General features: G+C 54.1%; 1 protein-coding gene across 1 annotated transcript in view; it reads right to left on the reverse strand.

Annotated features, from left to right (window-relative positions):
• Window positions 1-19,055, reverse strand: part of HGH1 (HGH1 homolog) — a 37,902-nt gene that overhangs the window by 11,743 nt on the left and 7,104 nt on the right. The window lies entirely within an intron of this gene.

The following is a 19,055-nucleotide window of genomic DNA, read 5'->3' on the forward strand; positions in this document are numbered from 1 at the left end:
CACCCTGGAGGACTATGGGGGTGTATGTGAGGGGCGCTCCACCCTGGAGGACTATGGGGGTGTATGTGAGGGGCGCTCCACCCTGGAGGACTATGGGGGTGTATGTGAGGGGCGCTCCACCCTGGAGGACTATGGGGGTGTATGTGAGGGGCGCTCCATCCTGGAGGACTATGGGGGTGTATGTGAGGGGCGCTCCACCCTGGAGGACTATGGGGGTGTATGTGAGGGGCTCTCCATGCTGGAGGACTATGGGGGTGTATGTGAGGGGCGCTCCATCCTGGAGGACTATGGGGGTGTATGTGAGGGGCGCTCCATGCTGGAGGACTATGGGGGTGTATGTGAGGGGCGCTCCACGCTGGAGGACTATGGGGGTGTATGTGAGGGGCGCTCCATGCTGGAGGACTATGGGGGTGTATGTGAGGGGCGCTCCACGCTGGAGGACTATGGGGGTGTATGTGAGGGGCGCTCCATGCTGGAGGACTATGGGGGTGTATGTGAGGGGCGTTCCACGCTGGAGGACTATGGGGGTGTATGTGAGGGGCGCTCCATGCTGGAGGACTATGGGGGTGTATGTGAGGGGCGCTCCACGCTGGAGGACTATGGGGGTGTATGTGAGGGGCGCTCCATGCTGGAGGACTATGGGGGTGTATGTGAGGGGCGCTCCATGCTGGAGGGGAAAGCATAGTAAATATGATAAAATAATATTTTAAAAAAAATCTATAAAATCAGTGAAGTGCCGAAAAAAAGAATCTATTCATAAAAATCTCTAAAGAAATTTCTCTGAAAGTTCATCAGTGTAAGAAAACAATCCTCCATCAGATCAATATCTCCTCCCATCCCGATCAATCACCTCCGATATCTCCTCCCATCCCGATCAATCACCTCCGATATCTCCTCCCATCCCGATCAATCACCTCCGATATCTCCTCCCATCCCGATCAATCACCTCCGATATCTCCTCCCATCCCGATCAATCACCTCCGATATCTCCTCCCATCCCGATCAATCACCTCCGATATCTCCTCCCATCCCGATCACCTCCGATATCTCCTCCCATCCCGATCAATCACCTCCGATATCTCCTCCCATCCCGATCAATCACCTCCGATATCTCCTCCCATCCCGATCAATCACCTCCAATATCTCCTCCTATCCCATCCAATATCTCCTCCCCTCCCGATCAATCACCTCCAATATCTCCTCCCCTCCCGATCAATCACCTCCAATATCTCCTCCCATCCCCATCAGTCACCTCTAATATCTCCTCCCATCCCGATCAATCACCTCCAATATCTCCTCCCATCCCGATCAATCACCTCCAATATCTCCTCCCATCCCGATCAATCACCTCCAATATCTCCTCCCATCCCGATCAATCACCTCCAATATCTCCTCCCATCCCGATCAATCACCTCCGATATCTCCTCCCATCCCGATCAATCACTTCCAATATCTCCTCCCATCCCGATCAATATCCTCCAATATCTCCTCCCATCCCGATCAATCACCTCCAATATCTCCTCCCATCCCGATCAATCACCTCCAATATCTCCTCCCATCCCGATCAATCACCTCCGATATCTCCTCCCATCCCCATCAATCACCTCCGATATCTCCTCCCATCCCGATCAATCACCTCCGATATCTCCTCCCATCCCGATCAATCACCTCCGATATCTCCTCCCATCCCGATCAATCACCTCCGATATCTCCTCCCATCCCGATCAATCACCTCCGATATCTCCTCCCATCCCGATCACCTCCGATATCTCCTCCCATCCCGATCAATCACCTCCGATATCTCCTCCCATCCCGATCAATCACCTCCGATATCTCCTCCCATCCCGATCAATCACCTCCAATATCTCCTCCTATCCCATCCAATATCTCCTCCCCTCCCGATCAATCACCTCCAATATCTCCTCCCCTCCCGATCAATCACCTCCAATATCTCCTCCCATCCCCATCAGTCACCTCTAATATCTCCTCCCATCCCGATCAATCACCTCCAATATCTCCTCCCATCCCGATCAATCACCTCCAATATCTCCTCCCATCCCGATCAATCACCTCCAATATCTCCTCCCATCCCGATCAATCACCTCCAATATCTCCTCCCATCCCGATCAATCACCTCCGATATCTCCTCCCATCCCGATCAATCACTTCCAATATCTCCTCCCATCCCGATCAATATCCTCCAATATCTCCTCCCATCCCGATCAATCACCTCCAATATCTCCTCCCATCCCGATCAATCACCTCCAATATCTCCTCCCATCCCGATCAATCACCTCCGATATCTCCTCCCATCCCGATCAATCACCTCCGATATCTCCTCCCATCCCGATCAATCACCTCCGATATCTCCTCCCATCCCGATCAATCACCTCCGATATCTCCTCCCATCCCGATCAATCACCTCCGATATCTCCTCCCATCCCGATCAATCACCTCCGATATCTCCTCCCATCCCGATCAATCACCTCCGATATCTCCTCCCATCCCGATCAATCACCTCCGATATCTCCTCCCATCCCGATCAATCACCTCCGATATCTCCTCCCATCCCGATCAATCACCTCCGATATCTCCTCCCATCCCGATCAATCACCTCCGATATCTCCTCCCATCCCGATCAATCACCTCCGATATCTCCTCCCATCCCGATCAATCACCTCCGATATCTCCTCCCATCCCGATCAATCACCTCCGATATCTCCTCCCATCCCGATCAATCACCTCCGATATCTCCTCCCATCCCGATCAATCACCTCCGATATCTCCTCCCATCCCGATCAATCACCTCCGATATCTCCTCCCATCCCCATCAATCACCTCCAATATCTCCTCCCATCCCGATCAATCACCTCCAATATCTCCTCCTATCCCGACCAATCACATCCAATATCTCCTCCCATCCCGATCAATCACCTCCAATATCTCCTCCCATCCCGATCAATCACCTCCAATATCTCCTCCCATCCCGATCAATCACCTCCAATATCTCCTCCCATCCCGATCAATCACCTCCAATATCTCCTCCCATCCCGATCAATCACCTCCAATATCTCCTCCCATCCCGATCAATCACCTCCAATATCTCCTCCCATCCCGATCAATCACCTCCAATATCTCCTCCCATCCCGATCAATCACCTCCGATATCTCCTCCCATCCCGATCAATCACCTCCGATATCTCCTCCCATCCCGATCAATCACTTCCAATATCTCCTCCCATCCCGATCAATATCTCCTCCCATCCCGATCAATCACCTCCGATATCTCCTCCCATCCCGATCAATCACTTCCAATATCTCCTCCCATCCCGATCAATCACCTCCGATATCTCCTCCCATCCCGATCAATCACCTCCGATATCTCCTCCCATCCCGATCAATCACCTCCAATATCTCCTCCCATCCCGATCAATCACTTCCAATATCTCCTCCCATCCCGATCAATCACTTCCAATATCTCCTCCCATCCCGATCAATCACCTCCAATATCTCCTCACATCCCGATCAATCACCTCCAATATCTCCTCCCATCCCGATCAATCACTTCCAATATCTCCTCCCATCCCGATCAATCACTTCCAATATCTCCTCCCATCCCGATCAATCACCTCCAATATCTCCTCCCATCCCGATCAATCACTTCCAATATCTCCTCCCATCCCGATCAATCACCTCCGATATCTCCTCCCATCCCGATCAATCACCTCCGATATCTCCTCCCATCCCGATCAATCACTTCCAATATCTCCTCCCATCCCGATCAATCACCTCCGATATCTCCTCCCATCCCGATCAATCACTTCCAATATCTCCTCCCATCCCGATCAATATCTCCTCCCATCCCGATCAATCACCTCCGATATCTCCTCCCATCCCGATCAATCACTTCCAATATCTCCTCCCATCCCGATCAATCACCTCCGATATCTCCTCCCATCCCGATCAATCACCTCCGATATCTCCTCCCATCCCGATCAATCACCTCCAATATCTCCTCCCATCCCGATCAATCACTTCCAATATCTCCTCCCATCCCGATCAATCACTTCCAATATCTCCTCCCATCCCGATCAATCACCTCCAATATCTCCTCCCATCCCGATCAATCACCTCCAATATCTCCTCCCATCCCGATCAATCACTTCCAATATCTCCTCCCATCCCGATCAATCACTTCCAATATCTCCTCCCATCCCGATCAATCACCTCCAATATCTCCTCCCATCCCGATCAATCACTTCCAATATCTCCTCCCATCCCGATCAATCACCTCCGATATCTCCTCCCATCCCGATCAATCACCTCCGATATCTCCTCCCATCCCGATCAATCACTTCCAATATCTCCTCCCATCCCGATCAATCACCTCCGATATCTCCTCCCATCCCGATCAATCACTTCCAATATCTCCTCCCATCCCGATCAATATCTCCTCCCATCCCGATCAATCACCTCCGATATCTCCTCCCATCCCGATCAATCACTTCCAATATCTCCTCCCATCCCGATCAATCACCTCCGATATCTCCTCCCATCCCGATCAATCACCTCCAATATCTCCTCCCATCCCGATCAATCACTTCCAATATCTCCTCCCATCCCGATCAATCACTTCCAATATCTCCTCCCATCCCGATCAATCACCTCCAATATCTCCTCCCATCCCGATCAATCACCTCCAATATCTCCTCCCATCCCGATCAATCACCTCCGATATCTCCTCCCATCCCGATCAATCACCTCCAATATCTCCTCCCATCCCGATCAATCACCTCCAATATCTCCTCCCATCCCGATCAATCACCTCCAATATCTCCTCCCATCCCGATCAATCACCTCCGATATCTCCTCCCATCCCGATCAATCACCTCCAATATCTCCTCCCATCCCGATCAATCACCTCCAATATCTCCTCCCATCCCGATCAATCACCTCCAATATCTCCTCCCATCCCGATCAATCACCTCCAATATCTCCTCCCATCCCGATCAATCACCTCCAATATCTCCTCCCATCCCGATCAATCACCTCCGATATCTCCTCCCATCCCGATCAATCACCTCCAATATCTCCTCCCAACCCGATCAATCACCTCCAATATCTCCTCCCATCCCGATCAATCATATCCAATATCTCCTCCCCTCCCGATCACCTCCAATATCTCCTCCCATCCCGATCAATCACCTCCAATATCTCCTCCCATCCCGATCAATCACCTCCAATATCTCCTCCCATCCCGATCAATCACCTCCGATATCTCCTCCCATCCCGATCAATCACCTCCAATATCTCCTCCCAACCCGATCAATCACCTCCAATATCTCCTCCCATCCCGATCAATCACCTCCAATATCTCCTCCCATCCCCATCAATCACCTCCAATATCTCCTCCCATCCCGATCAATCACTTCCAATATCTCCTCCCATCCGATCAATCACCTCCAATATCTCCTCCCATCCCGATCAATCACCTCCGATATCTCCTCCCATCCCGATCAATCACCTCCAATATCTCCTCCCATCCCGATCAATCACCTCCAATATCTCCTGCCATCCCGATCAATCACCTCCAATATCTCCTCCCATCCCGATCAATCACCTCCGATATCTCCTCCCATCCCGATCAATCACCTCCAATATCTCCTCCCATCCCGATCAATCACCTCCAATATCTCCTCCCATCCCGATCAATCACCTCCAATATCTCCTCCCATCCCGATCAATCACCTCCAATATCTCCTCCCATCCCGATCAATCACCTCCAATATCTCCTCCCATCCCGATCAATCACCTCCAATATCTCCTCCCATCCCGATCAATCACCTCCAATATCTCCTCCCATCCCGATCAATCACCTCCAATATCTCCTCCCATCCCGATCAATCACCTCCAATATCTCCTCCCATCCCGATCAATCACCTCCGATATCTCCTCCCATCCCGATCAATCACCTCCGATATCTCCTCCCATCCCGATCAATCACCTCCAATATCTCCTCCCATCCCGATCAATCACCTCCGATATCTCCTCCCATCCCGATCAATCACCTCCAATATCTCCTCCCAACCCGATCAATCACCTCCAATATCTCCTCCCATCCCGATCAATCACCTCCAATATCTCCTCCCATCCCCATCAATCACCTCCAATATCTCCTCCCATCCCGATCAATCACTTCCAATATCTCCTCCCATCCGATCAATCACCTCCAATATCTCCTCCCATCCCGATCAATCACCTCCAATATCTCCTCCCATCCCGATCAATCACCTCCAATATCTCCTCCCATCCCGATCAATCACCTCCAATATCTCCTCCCATCCCGATCAATCACCTCCAATATCTCCTCCCATCCCGATCAATCACCTCCAATATCTCCTCCCCTCCCGATCAATCACCTCCAATATCTCCTCCCATCCCGATCAATCACCTCCAATATCTCCTCCCATCCCGATCACCTCCAATATCTCCTCCCATCCCGATCAATCACTTCCAATATCTCCTCCCATCCCGATCAATCACTTCCAATATCTCCTCCCATCCCGATCAATCACCTCCAATATCTCCTCCCATCCCGATCAATCACCTCCAATATCTCCTCCCATCCCGATCAATCACTTCCAATATCTCCTCCCATCCCGATCAATCACTTCCAATATCTCCTCCCATCCCGATCAATCACCTCCAATATCTCCTCCCATCCCGATCAATCACTTCCAATATCTCCTCCCATCCCGATCAATCACCTCCGATATCTCCTCCCATCCCGATCAATCACCTCCGATATCTCCTCCCATCCCGATCAATCACTTCCAATATCTCCTCCCATCCCGATCAATCACCTCCGATATCTCCTCCCATCCCGATCAATCACTTCCAATATCTCCTCCCATCCCGATCAATATCTCCTCCCATCCCGATCAATCACCTCCGATATCTCCTCCCATCCCGATCAATCACCTCCAATATCTCCTCCCATCCCGATCAATCACTTCCAATATCTCCTCCCATCCCGATCAATCACTTCCAATATCTCCTCCCATCCCGATCAATCACCTCCAATATCTCCTCCCATCCCGATCAATCACCTCCAATATCTCCTCCCATCCCGATCAATCACCTCCGATATCTCCTCCCATCCCGATCAATCACCTCCAATATCTCCTCCCATCCCGATCAATCACCTCCAATATCTCCTCCCATCCCGATCAATCACCTCCAATATCTCCTCCCATCCCGATCAATCACCTCCGATATCTCCTCCCATCCCGATCAATCACCTCCAATATCTCCTCCCATCCCGATCAATCACCTCCAATATCTCCTCCCATCCCGATCAATCACCTCCAATATCTCCTCCCATCCCGATCAATCACCTCCAATATCTCCTCCCATCCCGATCAATCACCTCCAATATCTCCTCCCATCCCGATCAATCACCTCCGATATCTCCTCCCATCCCGATCAATCACCTCCAATATCTCCTCCCAACCCGATCAATCACCTCCAATATCTCCTCCCATCCCGATCAATCATATCCAATATCTCCTCCCCTCCCGATCACCTCCAATATCTCCTCCCATCCCGATCAATCACCTCCAATATCTCCTCCCATCCCGATCAATCACCTCCAATATCTCCTGCCATCCCGATCAATCACCTCCAATATCTCCTCCCATCCCGATCAATCACCTCCGATATCTCCTCCCATCCCGATCAATCACCTCCAATATCTCCTCCCATCCCGATCAATCACCTCCAATATCTCCTCCCATCCCGATCAATCACCTCCGATATCTCCTCCCATCCCGATCAATCACCTCCGATATCTCCTCCCATCCCGATCAATCACTTCCAATATCTCCTCCCATCCGATCAATCACCTCCAATATCTCCTGCCATCCCGATCAATCACCTCCAATATCTCCTCCCATCCCGATCAATCACCTCCGATATCTCCTCCCATCCCGATCAATCACCTCCGATATCTCCTCCCATCCCGATCAATCACCTCCGATATCTCCTCCCATCCCGATCAATCACCTCCAATATCTCCTCCCATCCCGATCAATCACCTCCAATATCTCCTCCCATCCCGATCAATCACCTCCAATATCTCCTCCCCTCCCGATCAATCACCTCCAATATCTCCTCCCATCCCGATCAATCACTTCCAATATCTCCTCCCATCCCGATCAATCACTTCCAATATCTCCTCCCAACCCGATCAATCACCTCCAATATCTCCTCCCATCCCGATCAATCACCTCCAATATCTCCTCCCAACCCGATCAATCACCTCCAATATCTCCTCCCATCCCGATCAATCACCTCCAATATCTCCTCCCATCCCGATCAATCACCTCCAATATCTCCTCCCATCCCGATCAATCACCTCCAATATCTCCTCCCATCCCGATCAATCACCTCCAATATCTCCTCCCCTCCCGATCAATCACCTCCAATATCTCCTCCCAACCCGATCAATCACCTCCAATATCTCCTCCCATCCCGATCAATCACCTCCAATATCTCCTCCCCTCCCGATCAATCACCTCCGATATCTCCTCCCATCCCGATCACCTCCAATATCTCCTCCCATCCGATCAATCACTTCCAATATCTCCTCCCATCCCGATCAATCACCTCCGATATCTCCTCCCATCCCGATCAATCACCTCCGATATCTCCTCCCATCCCGATCAATCACCTCCAATATCTCCTCCCATCCCGATCAATCACTTCCAATATCTCCTCCCATCCCGATCAATCACTTCCAATATCTCCTCCCATCCCGATCAATCACCTCCAATATCTCCTCCCATCCCGATCAATCACTTCCAATATCTCCTCCCATCCCGATCAATCACCTCCGATATCTCCTCCCATCCCGATCAATCACCTCCGATATCTCCTCCCATCCCGATCAATCACTTCCAATATCTCCTCCCATCCCGATCAATCACCTCCGATATCTCCTCCCATCCCGATCAATCACTTCCAATATCTCCTCCCATCCCGATCAATATCTCCTCCCATCCCGATCAATCACCTCCGATATCTCCTCCCATCCCGATCAATCACCTCCAATATCTCCTCCCATCCCGATCAATCACTTCCAATATCTCCTCCCATCCCGATCAATCACTTCCAATATCTCCTCCCATCCCGATCAATCACCTCCAATATCTCCTCCCATCCCGATCAATCACCTCCAATATCTCCTCCCATCCCGATCAATCACCTCCGATATCTCCTCCCATCCCGATCAATCACCTCCAATATCTCCTCCCATCCCGATCAATCACCTCCAATATCTCCTCCCATCCCGATCAATCACCTCCAATATCTCCTCCCATCCCGATCAATCACCTCCGATATCTCCTCCCATCCCGATCAATCACCTCCAATATCTCCTCCCATCCCGATCAATCACCTCCAATATCTCCTCCCATCCCGATCAATCACCTCCAATATCTCCTCCCATCCCGATCAATCACCTCCAATATCTCCTCCCATCCCGATCAATCACCTCCAATATCTCCTCCCATCCCGATCAATCACCTCCGATATCTCCTCCCATCCCGATCAATCACCTCCAATATCTCCTCCCAACCCGATCAATCACCTCCAATATCTCCTCCCATCCCGATCAATCATATCCAATATCTCCTCCCCTCCCGATCACCTCCAATATCTCCTCCCATCCCGATCAATCACCTCCAATATCTCCTCCCATCCCGATCAATCACCTCCAATATCTCCTGCCATCCCGATCAATCACCTCCAATATCTCCTCCCATCCCGATCAATCACCTCCGATATCTCCTCCCATCCCGATCAATCACCTCCAATATCTCCTCCCATCCCGATCAATCACCTCCAATATCTCCTCCCATCCCGATCAATCACCTCCGATATCTCCTCCCATCCCGATCAATCACCTCCGATATCTCCTCCCATCCCGATCAATCACTTCCAATATCTCCTCCCATCCGATCAATCACCTCCAATATCTCCTGCCATCCCGATCAATCACCTCCAATATCTCCTCCCATCCCGATCAATCACCTCCGATATCTCCTCCCATCCCGATCAATCACCTCCGATATCTCCTCCCATCCCGATCAATCACCTCCGATATCTCCTCCCATCCCGATCAATCACCTCCAATATCTCCTCCCATCCCGATCAATCACCTCCAATATCTCCTCCCATCCCGATCAATCACCTCCAATATCTCCTCCCCTCCCGATCAATCACCTCCAATATCTCCTCCCATCCCGATCAATCACTTCCAATATCTCCTCCCATCCCGATCAATCACTTCCAATATCTCCTCCCAACCCGATCAATCACCTCCAATATCTCCTCCCATCCCGATCAATCACCTCCAATATCTCCTCCCAACCCGATCAATCACCTCCAATATCTCCTCCCATCCCGATCAATCACCTCCAATATCTCCTCCCATCCCGATCAATCACCTCCAATATCTCCTCCCATCCCGATCAATCACCTCCAATATCTCCTCCCATCCCGATCAATCACCTCCAATATCTCCTCCCCTCCCGATCAATCACCTCCAATATCTCCTCCCAACCCGATCAATCACCTCCAATATCTCCTCCCATCCCGATCAATCACCTCCAATATCTCCTCCCCTCCCGATCAATCACCTCCGATATCTCCTCCCATCCCGATCACCTCCAATATCTCCTCCCATCCGATCAATCACTTCCAATATCTCCTCCCATCCCGATCAATCACCTCCGATATCTCCTCCCATCCCGATCAATCACCTCCGATATCTCCTCCCATCCCGATCAATCACCTCCAATATCTCCTCCCATCCCGATCAATCACTTCCAATATCTCCTCCCATCCCGATCAATCACCTCCAATATCTCCTCCCATCCCGATCAATCACCTCCGATATCTCCTCCCATCCCGATCAATCACCTCCAATATCTCCTCCCATCCCGATCAATCACCTCCAATATCTCCTCCCCTCCCGATCAATCACCTCCGATATCTCCTCCCAACCCGATCACCTCCAATATCTCCTCCCATCCCGATCACCTCCAATATCTCCTCCCATCCGATCAATCACTTCCAATATCTCCTCCCATCCCGATCAATCACCTCCAATATCTCCTCCCATCCCGATCAATCACCTCCAATATCTCCTCCCCTCCCGATCAATCACCTCCGATATCTCCTCCCATCCCGATCACCTCCAATATCTCCTCCCCTCCCGATCAATCACCTCCAATATCTCCTCCCATCCCGATCAATCACTTCCAATATCTCCTCCCATCCCGATCAATCACTTCCAATATCTCCTCCCAACCCGATCAATCACCTCCAATATCTCCTCCCATCCCGATCAATCACCTCCAATATCTCCTCCCAACCCGATCAATCACCTCCAATATCTCCTCCCATCCCGATCAATCACCTCCAATATCTCCTCCCATCCCGATCAATCACCTCCAATATCTCCTCCCATCCCGATCAATCACCTCCAATATCTCCTCCCATCCCGATCAATCACCTCCAATATCTCCTCCCCTCCCGATCAATCACCTCCAATATCTCCTCCCAACCCGATCAATCACCTCCAATATCTCCTCCCATCCCGATCAATCACCTCCAATATCTCCTCCCATCCCGATCAATCACTTCCAATATCTCCTCCCATCCCGATCAATCACCTCCAATATCTCCTCCCATCCCGATCAATCACTTCCAATATCTCCTCCCATCCCGATCAATCACCTCCAATATCTCCTCCCATCCCGATCAATCACCTCCAATATCTCCTCCCATCCCGATCAATCACCTCCGATATCTCCTCCCATCCCGATCAATCACCTCCGATATCTCCTCCCATCCCGATCAATCACCTCCGATATCTCCTCCCATCCCGATCAATCACCTCCGATATCTCCTCCCATCCCGATCAATCACCTCCGATATCTCCTCCCATCCCGATCAATCACCTCCGATATCTCCTCCCATCCCGATCAATCACCTCCAATATCTCCTCCCAACCCGATCACCTCCAATATCTCCTCCCCTCCCGATCAATCACCTCCGATATCTCCTCCCCTCCCGATCAATCACCTCCAATATCTCCTCCCATCCCGATCAATCACCTCCAATATCTCCTCCCATCCCGATCAATCACCTCCAATATCTCCTCCCATCCCGATCAATCACCTCCAATATCTCCTCCCAACCCGATCAATCACTTCCAATATCTCCTCCCATCCCGATCAATCACCTCCGATATCTCCTCCCATCCCGATCAATCACCTCCGATATCTCCTCCCATCCCGATCAATCACCTCCGATATCTCCTCCCATCCCGATCAATCACCTCCGATATCTCCTCCCATCCCGATCAATCACCTCCGATATCTCCTCCCATCCCGATCAATCACTTCCAATATCTCCTCCCATCCCGATCAATCACCTCCAATATCTCCTCCCATCCCGATCAATCACCTCCAATATCTCCTCCAATCCCGATCAATCACCTCCAATATCTCCTCCCATCCCGATCAATCACCTCCAATATCTCCTCCCATCCCGATCACCTCCAATATCTCCTCCCATCCCGATCAATCACCTCCAATATCTCCTCCAATCCCGATCAATCACCTCCAATATCTCCTCCCATCCCGATCAATCACCTCCGATATCTCCTCCCATCCCGATCAATCACCTCCGATATCTCCTCCCCTCCCGATCAATCACCTCCGATATCTCCTCCCATCCCGATCACCTCCAATATCTCCTCCCATCCGATCAATCACTTCCAATATCTCCTCCCATCCCGATCAATCACCTCCGATATCTCCTCCCATCCCGATCAATCACCTCCGATATCTCCTCCCATCCCGATCAATCACCTCCAATATCTCCTCCCATCCCGATCAATCACTTCCAATATCTCCTCCCATCCCGATCAATCACCTCCAATATCTCCTCCCATCCCGATCAATCACCTCCAATATCTCCTCCCATCCCGATCAATCACTTCCAATATCTCCTCCCATCCCGATCAATCACCTCCAATATCTCCTCCCATCCCGATCAATCACCTCCGATATCTCCTCCCATCCCGATCAATCACCTCCAATATCTCCTCCCATCCCGATCAATCACCTCCAATATCTCCTCCCCTCCCGATCAATCACCTCCGATATCTCCTCCCAACCCGATCACCTCCAATATCTCCTCCCATCCCGATCACCTCCAATATCTCCTCCCATCCGATCAATCACTTCCAATATCTCCTCCCATCCCGATCAATCACCTCCAATATCTCCTCCCATCCCGATCAATCACCTCCAATATCTCCTCCCCTCCCGATCAATCACCTCCGATATCTCCTCCCATCCCGATCACCTCCAATATCTCCTCCCCTCCCGATCAATCACCTCCAATATCTCCTCCCATCCCGATCAATCACCTCCGATATCTCCTCCCATCCCGATCACCTCCAATATCTCCTCCCATCCGATCAATCACCTCCAATATCTCCTCCCAACCCGATCAATCACCTCCAATATCTCCTCCCCTCCCGATCAATCACCTCCAATATCTCCTCCCATCCCGATCAATCACTTCCAATATCTCCTCCCAACCCGATCAATCACCTCCAATATCTCCTCCCATCCCGATCAATCACCTCCAATATCTCCTCCAATCCCGATCAATCACCTCCAATATCTCCTCCCATCCCGATCAATCACCTCCAATATCTCCTCCCATCCCGATCAATCACCTCCAATATCTCCTCCCATCCCCATCAATCACCTCCAATATCTCCTCCCATCCCGATCAATCACATCCAATATCTCCTCCCATCCGATCAATCACTTCCAATATCTCCTCCCATCCCGATCAATCACCTCCGATATCTCCTCCCATCCCGATCAATCACCTCCAATATCTCCTGCCATCCCGATCAATCACCTCCAATATCTCCTGCCATCCCGATCAATCACCTCCGATATCTCCTCCCATCCCGATCACCTCCAATATCTCCTCCCATGCCGATCAATCACATCCAATATCTCCTCCCATCCCGATCAATCACTTCCAATATCTCCTCCCATCCCGATCAATCACCTCCAATATCTCCTCCTATCCCGATCAATCACCTCCGATATCTCCTCCCATCCCGATCAATCACCTCCAATATCTCCTCCCATCCCGATCAATCACCTCCAATATCTCCTCCAATCCCGATCAATCACCTCCAATATCTCCTCCCATCCCGATCAATCACTTCCAATATCTCCTCCCATCCCGATCAATCACTTCCAATATCTCCTCCCATCCCGATCAATCACCTCCAATATCTCCTCCTATCCCGACCAATCACATCCAATATCTCCTCCCATCCCGATCAATCACCTCCGATATCTCCTCCCATCCCGATCAATATCTCCTCCCATCCCGATCAATCACCTCCAATATCTCCTCCCCTCCCGATCAATCACCTCCGATATCTCCTCCCATCCCGATCAATCACCTCCGATATCTCCTCCCATCCCGATCAATCACCTCCAATATCTCCTCCCATCCCGATCAATCACCTCCGATATCTCCTCCCATCCCGATCAATCACCTCCGATATCTCCTCCCATCCCGATCAATCACCTCCAATATCTCCTCCCATCCCGATCAATCACCTCCAATATCTCCTCCCATCCCGATCAATCACCTCCAATATCTCCTCCCCTCCCGATCAATCACCTCCGATATCTCCTCCCATCCCGATCAATCACCTCCGATATCTCCTCCCATCCCGATCAATCACCTCCAATATCTCCTCCCATCCCGATCAATCACCTCCGATATCTCCTCCCATCCCGATCAATCACCTCCGATATCTCCTCCCATCCCGATCAATCACCTCCAATATCTCCTCCCATCCCGATCAATCACCTCCAATATCTCCTGCCATCCCGATCAATCACCTCCAATATCTCCTCCCATCCCGATCAATATCTCCTCCCATCCCGATCAATCACCTCCGATATCTCCTCCCATCCCGATCAATCACCTCCAATATCTCCTCCAATCCCGATCAATCACTTCCAATATCTCCTCCCATCCCGATCAATCACCTCCGATATCTCCTCCCATCCCGATCAATCACCTCCAATATCTCCTCCAATCCCGATCAATCACTTCCAATATCTCCTCCCATCCCGATCAATCACCTCCAATATCTCCTCCCATCCCGATCAATCACTTCCAATATCTCCTCCCATCCCGATCAATCACTTCCAATATCTCCTCCCATCCCGATCAATCACCTCCAATATCTCCTCCCATCCTCCGACAAGCCGCTACATGTCACCAGCCCACCTCTACGCTCCCCGCCCCACCTCTACGCTCCCCGCCCCACCTCCACACACCTCTACGCTCCCCGCCCCACCTCTACGCTCCCCGCCCCACCTCCACACACCTCTACGCTCCCCGCCCCACCTCTACGCTCCCCGCCCCACCTCCACACACCTCTACGCTCCCCGCCCCACCTCCACACACCTCTACGCTCCCCGCCCCACCTCTACGCTCCCCGCCCCACCTCTACGCTCCCTGCCCCACCTCTACACACCTCTACGCTCCCCGCCCCACCTCTACGCTCCCCGCCCCACCTCTACGCTCCCCGCCCCACCTCTACACACCTCTACGCTCCCCGCCCCACCTCTCCGCTCCACGCCCCACCTCTACACACCTCTACGCTCCCCGCCCCACCTCTCCGCTCCACGCCCCACCTCTACACACCTCTACGCTCCCCGCCCCACCTCTACACACCTCTACGCTCCCCGCCCCACCTCTACACACCTCTACGCTCCCCGCCCCACCTCTACGCACCTCTACGCTCCCCGCCCCACCTCTACGCTCCACGCCCCACCTCCACACACCTCTACGCTCCCTGCCCCACCTCCACACACCTCTACGCTCCCCGCCCCACCTCTACGCTCCCCGCCCCACCTCTACGCTCCCCGCCCCACCTCTACGCTCCACGCCCCACCTCCACACACCTCTACGCTCCCTGCCCCACCTCCACACACCTCTACGCTCCCCGCCCCACCTCTACGCTCCCCGCCCCACCTCTACGCTCCCCGCCCCACCTCTACGCTCCCCGTCCCACCTCTACGCTCCCCGTCCCACCTCTACGCTCCCCGCCCCACCTCTACGCTCCCCGCCCCACCTCTACGCTCCCCGCCCCACCTCTACACTCCCCGCCCCACCTCTACGCTCCCCGCCCCACCTCCACACACCTCTACGCTCCCGCCCCACCTCTACGCTCCCCGCCCCACCTCCACACACCTCTACGCTCCCGCCCCACCTCTACGCTCCACCTCCACACACCTCTACGCTCCCGCCCCACCTCTACGCTCCACCTCTACACACCTCTACGCTCCCCGCCCCACCTCCACACACCTCTACGCTCCCGCCCCACCTCCACGCTCCCCGCCCCACCTCTACGCTCCACGCCCCACCTCCACACACCTCTACGCTCCCCGCCCCACCTCCACACACCTCTACGCTCCCCGCCCCACCTCTACACTCCCCGCCCCACCTCTACGCTCCCCGCCCCACCTCTACGCTCCCCGCCCCACCTCTACGCTCCACGCCCCACCTCCACACACCTCTACGCTCCCCGCCCCACCTCTACTCTCCTCCCTGCCCCACCTCTACGCTCCCCGCCCCACCTCTACGCTCCCCGCCCCACCTCTACGCTCCACGCCCCACCTCCACACACCTCTACGCTCCCCGCCCCACCTCTACGCTCCCCGCCCCACCTCTACGCTCCACGCCCCACCTCCACACACCTCTACGCTCCCGCCCCACCTCCACACACCTCTACGCTCCCCGCCCCACCTCTACACTCCCCGCCCCACCTCTACGCTCCCCGCCCCACCTCTACGCTCCCCGCCCCACCTCTACGCTCCACGCCCCACCTCCACACACCTCTACGCTCCCCGCCCCACCTCTACGCTCCCCGCCCCACCTCTACGCTCCACGCCCCACCTCCACACACCTCTACGCTCCCTGCCCCACCTCCACACACCTCTACGCTCCCGCCCCACCTCTACACTCCACCTCTACTCTCCTCCCTGCCCCACCTCTACGCTCCCCGCCCCACCTCTACGCTCCCCGCCCCACCTCCACACACCTCTACGCTCCCCGCCCCACCTCTACGCTCCCCGCCCCACCTCCACACACCTCTACGCTCCCCGCCCCACCTCTACACTCCACCTCTACTCTCCTCCCTGCCCCACCTCTACGCTCCCCGCCCCACCTCTACGCTCCCCGCCCCACCTCCACACACCTCTACGCTCCCCGCCCCACCTCTACGCTCCCCGCCCCACCTCCACACACCTCTACGCTCCCCGCCCCACCTCCACACACCTCTACGCTCCACGCCCCCTTCCTTCCTCCGACAAGCCGCTACATGTCACCAGCCCACCTTTACGTTCCCTGCCCCACCTCTACGCTCCCCGCCCCACCTCTACACTCCTCCCTACATGTCACCAGCCCACCTTTACGTTCCCCGCCCCCTTCCTTCCTCCGACAAGCTGCTACATGTCACCAGCCCACCTGTCAGCGCCTGTACTCACCGAGATGCTGAGGGCGGCTCACCTTTGCGACCCTGTGCAGACCACTCCCTGGAGTTGGGACAGAGGAGGGACGGCACAAGGAGGCACCGGTGCCGGGAGCTGGCAGGCAGACTTGGTGCAGCTGACAGAAGCAGGGCAGGTGCAGAAGACTGGAGACAAGCGTTGGTCAGGCAGGAACTGGTAGGTAAGTCTGGTAGGGTCCACAGGAGATGAAGGCAAATCCGAGTCACAGGCCGAGGGTCAAGGGCAGGAGAGTTCAGAGGGAGTCCATGAGAGCAAGCCAAGGTCAAGGGGCAGGAGACAACAGCAATCCAGGTAACATTAGCCAAAGGGTCAGAGGTTCCAGGTGAGAGGAGAGTCGTCAGGAATTCCGGGTCAAAACAGGCAGGTACGGCAACAGGTAAACACATAGGAGCTGAAGACAAACCAGCAACCTGTTCAGGGAAGGCTGCTGGTTTAAATAGGAGTGTCCGGCCTCTGATTGGCCCCAGGGTTGTCGCATACCTGCACGTGCGCGCTTCCACGCACACGGCGCGCTGCCGTACCGCGCATGCGCGGGAGCTCAATGGAGCCGGGAATGGAGCCCTGACACCACCTCTACGTTCCCTGCCCCACCTCTACGCTCCCCGCCCCACCTCCACGCCCCCTTCCTTCCTCCGACAAGCTGCTACATGTCACCAGCCCACCTCTACGTTCCCTGCCCCACCTCTACGCTCCCCGCCCCACCTCCACGCCCCCTTCCTTCCTCCGACAAGCCACAGGCAAGATTCATAACTGGAATGTAATCCGCCAGAATAGATTCTCTCCGGCAATAAATTCATCACATGTTTGAGAGGCGCGATTCTCATATTTTTCATCCCCGCCCCGCCTCCACACTCCCCGCCCCGCCTCCACGCTCCCCGCCCCACACTACCCGCCTCCACGCTCCCCGCCCCGCCTCCACGCTCCCCGCCCCGCCTCCACACTCCCCGCCTCCACACTCCCCGCCCCGCCTCCACACTCCCCGCCCCGCCTCCACACTCCCCGCCCCGCCTCCACACTCCCCGCCCCACACTCCACCCGCCCCGCCTCCACACTCCCCGCCCCACACTACCCGCCTCCACGCTCCCCGCCCCGCCTCCACACTCCCCGCCCCGCCTCCACACTCCACCCGCCCCGCCTCCACACTCCACCCGCCCCGCCTCCACACTCCCCGCCCCGCCTCCACACTCCCCGCCCCACACTCCACACTCCACCCGCCCCGCCTCCACACTCCCCGCCTCCACGCTCCCCGCCTCCACACTCCCCGCCCCGCCTCCACACTCCCTGTAACAGGAGTGACTTTTGGGCACAGGTTGAGCCAGGAAATAAAGAGACATATATTGGATTGTTTTAACAC

This window comes from Rana temporaria, assembly GCF_905171775.1.
Source record: "Rana temporaria chromosome 5 unlocalized genomic scaffold, aRanTem1.1 chr5y, whole genome shotgun sequence".
NCBI classification, from domain to species: domain Eukaryota; kingdom Metazoa; phylum Chordata; class Amphibia; order Anura; family Ranidae; genus Rana; species Rana temporaria.